This window comes from Ascaphus truei, chromosome 8, assembly GCF_040206685.1.
Source record: "Ascaphus truei isolate aAscTru1 chromosome 8, aAscTru1.hap1, whole genome shotgun sequence".
Classification (NCBI taxonomy): domain Eukaryota; kingdom Metazoa; phylum Chordata; class Amphibia; order Anura; family Ascaphidae; genus Ascaphus; species Ascaphus truei.
Genome location: NC_134490.1, coordinates 6,263,475 through 6,271,898, shown reverse-complemented (window position 1 = coordinate 6,271,898; position 8,424 = coordinate 6,263,475).

Sequence of the window (8,424 nt, the reverse complement as noted above, 5' to 3'; positions counted from 1 at the left end):
TTTTCAACCGACGGCGCGCTGAAAAACAGCTTTGGCTGTCTGCTGAAAAATCCAACTCCTGAGCACGCCTGCGGACGCTTGCGTGAGCCCCGTCTAAAGACATCCTCATTGAGGATGCCGGGGTTCAGCGCGGAGCGTCCGCACGGCTTAGCGCTGCTTGTCCTTCTATGGACGCAGCCTTAGGCTTCCTCGCTAAGTCATGAAGTGATTTGTAATAAATGTCGCTTGCTGAGTTGCACCTCGTTCTGGCGGTTCCCTTTTTCTATGAACCGATCCACCATGGATTCAAGTTCTGACTCAGGCCTCGGCCATGGTCAGCGCTTACGCGCTGAGCCGTGCTGAGGCGCGTTTGCACTTGCCTATGAGCCCCTACAGCCGCAATGAGAGCGGCTTTAGTAGGGGCTCGCCTACGCTTCTGCAAGAGCGCGGAAGCGTAGGTCTTAGGTAATTTTTAAATTCAAGCGCTTGCCGGAGCGCAGGGCCGGTCACGTGAGCGGTTCGCCCAATGAGGGCGAACCAGCTCCGTGACGTCACTGGCCCGCCCCCGACACGCCCCCTGACGGCGCGCTGTCTAAGGCCAGGGAAAGCACCCGCTTTCCCTGAGCCTCAGCACGCCAGCGGGGAGCTTGGCCGAGGCCTCAGAGTGTGAGGGGGTTAGGCTAAGGCCCCGGTCTCTCCGCTGTAACGCGCGCCCGCGCTTTTGGCGGCGCGTTCAGCCGATTCCCCGGTCTGCAGCTCACTGCAGGAGGAGAGACCAGGGGGGGGGCGTGGCGGAGGAGTGACGGGGGCGCGGCCATGACGTCACCCGGCAGATTCACCCTCATTGGCTGAACCGCCGGGGGGCGTGCCTAATCGCTCGACGCAAGTCCTGCTCTCAATTCTATTGAGAGCAGGAGTAGCTCTCGCGCGAGCGCTGCGCCCCCCCCTCGCAGCGGGCCCGGCGCCATTGCGGGGAGGGCTCTCGTGCGCGCAGTGTCCGCCACAGCAGACCCTGTAGTAGGCAGCGGGGGCAAGGCCTTACTAACGCCTCACTGCTGTGAGCAGCTGAGAATATGGGAGTCTGTTGGATTTATAAGACCCCAAACCAGACCTCCAGAAGGCTGATTAATATGATGAAACTGTGCAAGCATGAACCAGCAAGGGATGGGTTAAAGGTTGAATGTAGAATAGTGTTCGTTTGAACGTCCACAAGATTATCTAACATGCTGGAGACACATACAACTGCAGGGAACCAAGAAGAATTGAATATGGTCTATAGACAGGTGACCCTGAAGATAAGACTTTGCAACATGTTTTCCTGGACTACCCCAAGTCTATTAAAATACATCAAAGACCATCCATCCCCAACTTAAGTGCTGTCCTATTGTGCGCACGCTTGCTACGCCGTGCGCGCGCGGCAGTTTTAGTAGGCTGAGGTTAGTCAGCCTTTCTATAATGGTGCCGCGCGCGGCAATGTGCGTGGAACCGGCCACGGGGGAACATGAGTAAAATAAAGAATTTGCGCCGCTACCACCGCTAAAGTGTGTGTGTGTGTGTGTATGTGTGTATGTGTGTGTGTGTGTGTGTGTGTGTGTGTATACAATGTTAATAAATAACTTATTAACGTATTTATTTAAAACGTATTTATAACACACACACTACCTTTCCAGCCTGTCGCACAGACTAAACACACAAAAAGTGTGCGCCACGTGCATGCGCGTTTGCACAGGCGCGCGCACACCAGAGCACACACTATAGATGGCCCTAAGCCACAGAAAGGAAATTACTGGGAAGTGCTGACAAGAAGATACAGCCAGGGTGGGGGGAATGGCGTATGCACGATGCAAGCATGAAGTAGGAATACTGACTCCCTCAGGTATATACACAATTGCTTTAGGAGAGACCAGTTGTCTTGCCTGGTGTTTGCTCTCCACAGAGGCCACACTGTGCTATTACCCTAATTATTTGCTGTGCTAATAAACGAAATGTACTTTGATAACTGTCTCCGTGTTGAACTCGCCTTCCTTCAGAGTCCCTTCTTTAACATTGGGGGGTGGAAGCTGCTGAATGTGAGCAATGTCTTCCTGAAAATACTCGTGGCTAAACCCCTTTCCTGTTTTATAAATACATACGTCAAGAAAATGTATCTCTTTCCTGAGCAGTCATAGTTAGTTTAATGGTGGCAGTCTGATTTATATTAAAGGAGTGAGAGTCTCTTTAATAAGGAGTCACTCTGCTTATGGACAGGCTGGTGTGAATAATTAGTTCCATCATTTGAAGGCTGCCTGTCTGTCTGTCTGTCTGTCTGTCTGTCTGTCATGTATGAACAAACATGCAGCTGCAAACTAGAAATATGACAGCTGTCAATATGCAGATTAGTGATCTGTGTATATTGTGATCTGTATCAATATACAGATGTGGTAATATTTTAACTGGCCAAACATTGAGGTGCTCTTCTAGAGATATATATATATATATATATATATATATATATATATATATATATATATATATATATACACACACACACACACACACACACACACACACATATATTATCTATAATAATAGAAGAGCCTGTACGTCTGTCAATCAGAGCCATGGCTCCAAGACCATGAAACATAGAGACCTGAAACTTTGCATGCATCCTAAGGGAACCCCATGGGTATCAACTCTTTAAATGCATTCATTCTGCATTAAGTATATGAGTTAGTAACATTTCTCTAACTAGCATTGTGAGTGAGCCGGGGATGGGTACAATTGTGACTGAGAGGGGTTACAATTGTGAGTGGGGGGGAGGGGGGTAAAATGGTGATTGTGACAGCGGGTAAAATTGGGTGATTACTGAAACCCATTCGAAGCCGGGGACTTTACAAATCTATCAGTTCTACAATATATTTGGTGTACACATTATACCTTTTGGGGTATATAGAAAGACAAGCTTTCAGGGGCACATTTTAGACACACAGCACAGAGCTGTGGAATGAACTCTTGAGGTCTGGAAAGCTTGTGCACAAATAATATCTGTGAAGTAACTATTACTATCTGCAAAAATATATCAGCAAACGTGTCATCTCCGCCCCGTCACTTGCTGGGGTGTTCTGGACACATATTTTCACTGCAGTGATATAGGAAAATCGTTTATATGACAGATAGTTAGGGATTAAACCACTTATCTGTCTGATGTGCTAGCAACATGTTGATTAGTAATACTAAATAAATAATAAAACCAAACAGGAGCATGCTGACATTATGCAGTCTGGGGCAGGACTTTCCTCACTCAGCCAACGGGCAGATAGATGTGTTTAAGTGTAATGTGCAAAGGTGATCATACTGGCTAATGACCTGTGGTCATCATTCCTTGTACTGGAGCTCCAGATAATTGTCTCAATGTCCTCAAATCTCCCAATACACAACATCATGGGATTATGATCAAAGGATCCAAAGGAAATATGTATCTGCCGTGTTTAGTTATCATACACACTACTTGTAAGTAACAGGAACCCATTTCTTCCGATGACACATTAACAGAAAATTATTTAAGTGTATAACGTAACATGAAAATATGCAACAACAAAAAACTGCAACAGACTGGGAAAATGTGAGTTTTGGGATGGGTTTGCTAATAATTTTTCGCACCTGTGTTTTACAGGAAGGGAATTCATGTATCAACCTCTCTGTGTAGTTTAATTTTCCTACAGCCTACATAAAAGCTTTCCCTAAAAACAAACATAATCCAGTTTGCTGCGCAATACGAGAAATTGCGATAATATATACTGTACATGGTAATAACTCGCTTGCATCAATATTTAGGAAATGTAGATCCTGAAAAGTGTTTGTGTTTTATTTATGTTGATCCATAACAGGTAATAGGATGCTAACCCAACCTTTCTACAGCTACCTGAGTTACCACAAGTTTGTCATACAATAGCAGTGACAAGCCATTGTGGTACAGGTTCATACACATCCAGCCGGAGAGGGAGTTTCAGTCTACGTGAGCGCAAAGCTGTGCTAGGAAACCCGTGCTAATCCTGTCTTATTAGCGGTGTCTACATTTATGGTTATTAGTTAATCCAATTATTTATAATGGCTTAATACTTTCAGCAGAATATGTATAAAGATCATTGTGCGCACGTGTGTGTGTGTGTGTGTGTGTGTGTGTGTGTGTGTGTGTGTGTGTGTGTGTGTGTGTGTGTGTGTGTGTGTGTGTGTGTGTGTGTGTGTGTGTGTGTGTGTGTGTGTGTGTGTGTATCCTTCCTCTCAGGGGGGGGGGGGGAGCTGGGACAAGAAGGAGGGAGAGAGTGAGAAAGTGAGAGAGAAAAGGGAGGGAGAGAGAGGAGAGAGTGTAAGACAGGGAGAGTGAGCAAGAGAGGGGGGGGATAGAAGTGGATGTGAGAGAGCAAGAGAGGTGTGCAAGAGAAAGAGGGGGCACTGTAAAAACTCAAGTCCTGGGCCACAGGAAAGCTGTCAGTGGCCCTACTTCCACTGTGCCTCAAGAGGAAAGTTTATATTATATATATATAGAGAGAGAGAGGAGGAGAAGGGTTGAGACATTTAACACCCCAACCAGCAGACGAGAGAAGTACTCCTGTTCCCGAGATCATTCTAAGTACCGAAGTGCCTGTATTTATCTACTCTTCTGTGAGTGTTAATAACCGTTTTTTACTATTCTATAAACAGACTTTACTACTCTATGGGCTTTGCGCTTTTTTCTCTTTTTTGTTTCCTTTCTATAGTTTGTACTGGTCCTGAGGTTAGCTCCGGTTGCAAAGAAGCTGCATACCCATACTTCATCTGACATTGGACTCTATATTTGGGAACACGTGTTGTGAAATATACCATATATCAAGTATTTATTTCATTAATTGTTTTGCCATTTTCTTTCGCTGTGTAACCGTTTTCTCTGTATGCATTTATTTTTCTCTAAGTAAGAGCGCTGGTTGACACAGTTATTACCAGAGGGTGATATACCCATCTGCTTTTATCTGTGTTAACTTACCCCTAAAATTGTTACGTGTTTATACATGCCAGCTCTCTTCGTCTAGGCCTAGGGGGCAATAACTTTCTCTCTCTAAAACTATATTTACATGGCCAGGCCTGGTGCCTGGAAATCCTATATACTGTGCTACATATTTAAGGAAACAATGTTGCCATTATAATTGCTTCTGTGAAACCAGTCACTGCTGGAGAACAATCGTTCTCATAGAGTTGAGAATGTGCAGAATGCTTTATCTGCGCACAAAGACCCCCGAGCCCCAAACAGGGGTTATAGATGATGCTTTCGTGAGTTTACGCGATTCTTCCTAATCTTTCTCTAGACGTTAGTGTAACATGCTGTAATAGCAACGGCTGCTTTCTTTATTGCATTGCTGTGCTGGTTAGGTAATGGGCTACAAAGCTTTGCATTCTTTAAGGAGGTGAACATCAAATACAAATACCCCTTGTGAGCACATTCGCACCACTCAGCCAGGTCTGCAGCCCCGCCCTTCCCCATTATCTCTTAGCATACAGTGCTTCCACTGCAGCCAGGGATTCTGGGTAATCACATGCAAATGAGCACAATGTCACCCTTTGCTTCTTGTCCATTTTGACATGGGATCCTATAAGCTTACACCCGCCATTCTGTATTGCACAGCTTTGCAGCACAGCCAGGGTTAAAGAAAAGCAGAGCCAGTAACCTACTCACAGACAGCTTTTTCCACCTTTTGTGTCTCATCAGTGTGAGGGCTGGTTCCACTGGCTTTGCAATGTGAATCTGGGATAGGTGTCAAGCACACATTAACGAGGTGTCAATGCACAATGTAGCAAACCCCCAGCCAGCATCACACTGTTCACACCTTGAGAACCTGCAATGCCTCACAAGACAGAGGCACTGGCAATCCACATCAAGGACTCATTATACACCCAGTCGCTGCTGAATATGTATCTGTTTGATGAGAGCAGAAAACTGAAGAAGCACTGTCTCCTCCTGAAAATAAAGCTATTTATTAGTGCTATTATTAAAACTAGCTAATACCTAGCAATCAGTGCTTCATAATATAAGGTACACAACTGGATGAGCAGGGCTGTGCAATGATACATTAATACAAGGCAAATAAGGTCTGGGGGAAAAAACCCACATTTTATTGGTGAAAAAGAACAAGGTGCAGCAGAGAAGGGTGCAGGTTAAAATGTGTGCAGGTACCTTCTCTTATTCCCTTGACTGTGGAGACCCATGTAACACATACTGGGGAGAAAAGCCAATTTAAACATTGTAAGAAGCACCTAAAAAAAACCATCAAAGCTTGGGAGGCTGAGCTAATATTATTGTGGCACTGAACATACACTAAAGTCACTTCGGAGGTGGGTTAATATCACTGTGATCTATACAATAACCAGCTACAAATGCTAAAGGAGGTATCATTCATTTCTGAGGCACCTTTAGACTATGAGACACATTCAGCTTTTGAAAGTCCACTTTTCAACAATTAATTTGGGCCCCATCAGACAACGCAGTGGTAAAGAATAAGTATGAGGCTGGTGAAAGGTGCAGTTCCTCCATACGTTATTACAACAACTCCGTCAGGTCATCAATCTCCGTGGTGAAAGTGTTGGCCTCTTCCATCCAACAGGGCTGGAACTCTTCCAATATCTGCTCCAAAGAGCAGTCGTGCATCAGGCTAGGAGGCGACTCCATGTGATCAGTGAAGGCTGAGCTACAAGAGGAGCCCCTTGATTCCAAGGAATTGGGTGATGGTGGAAGCTGGTCACTGGAAATAGGCAGAGTGCAGTGGTGTTGTGGTGCATTGGAGTGGAGGGATCTCAGTGGGTCAGCTGATGCCACCAGATTGGTTGGATGGAAAGAGCTTGGCCGCTCAAGTGGAAGTTGAGATCCCATTGGATCGGGCATGCATAACTGGCTTGGAGAGTTGAGGAGAACTGGGCAGCCCTTGTAATTGGGTTCATGTTTTCCTAAGTGCCCCGTACTGTAGGATGTCATCTGAGACTGTCTTGCCTGGCTGGTTTGGGGGACGCAGTTTAGCTGGTGCCCCTCGTTGGACTGATATGTGTTCTCTTTCCCCGGCCTTAGCTTCGTGTTCTGAGACATTTGTCTTGCCCTTCTGTTCTGAAACCAAACCTGGAATGGAACCATAACATACAGTAGTTAGTCCCATTATTATTGTCATAAGAATGTGATATAGAGTCAGTGTAGAGTCAGTGTTAATGGCTATGGGCTCATCGCTATTCAGTGAGACACCTTCCGGGCCATTGAAATGAATGGATCATAAGGTGTCTTCCGGTGTCTTATGGAATAGCACTTAGTTAATATGGGTGTATGTGTACTACAATTATCACTGCCTGTTGCTGCACCAGCTGAAGTAGGGACTTGTGCTACTGTATCAAACAACATCTAAAAAGAGCCCATAAGTGACGCCTTCCCGCTGTGCGCAGGAAACACATTGGTACTTCCCTTCAATGGCATTGGGTACAGTAAACACGAAAAGTAATTCAGTACTGAAAAATGGGGGCCACTTATGGCTTCACTATTTTGTAGCCATGAATTGCATTGTGTTGTTACCATGCAGCTATTAGCCAGTTTAGCACAAGAGCTTTCAATCTATTTCCATTGGTGAAAATAAAATAATGAATTAACAAATGCTTCCAACTAACACATCAACTGACTCAAATAATAGGACATCCATTTTTATTTTATATTAATTGACACAAGGAACAGCATTTTGAGAGACATTTTAACCCTTCCTAAGGTACAAAGTGTTGTTAACAAATAGAAAAAATAAATAAGTGCGCACTAAAATGTATACTTAATACAAAGTGTTAATTGTGATGTCAATTTAAATTAAAAAACACACCCCACCATGTGGAAAAGGTAAATAAATATATACCAATGTAGATGAGCAGTGCCTCTGACGTCACAGAAGGGCCCGCGGGACCACGCCGTCACGCTGTCTGACTGATCGGGAAACACAGTGAGGTCTGCAGAGGAACCTGTGTACTACTTGTGAGCAAAGGACAACCACTCCCCAGGTTCCACTAAGCGTATTGACGCTATTTACAGGACATTGAGACTGTGGCAGAGTCATCAATTATCTGGCATTTCACCTACCTGTAGGTGGAAAGGAGCGTGAACCTCTGGTGGTTCCTGGTTGCAGACGCTGGTAACTGCCACTCTGTGGCTCTATGCTTGATTAATCTACCTTGATGTACGCATAACCTTGAAACACCTTATATATAAACATAGTTTATTACATTTTTCACGATGAGTGTTGTGCGCTTTGTTTTTTTTTTTTGTTACAAAGTGTTTTTGCCTGTGAACGCGAAAGATACCCAAAAATATTGTTCTTTATGTCATAGTCTCAAATATAAAATGAAATGTCCTATCCATATGTGTGCGGGGGAAGCATTTCTAAACCTTCATTACTGGACAGTATAATTACCAAACACTGC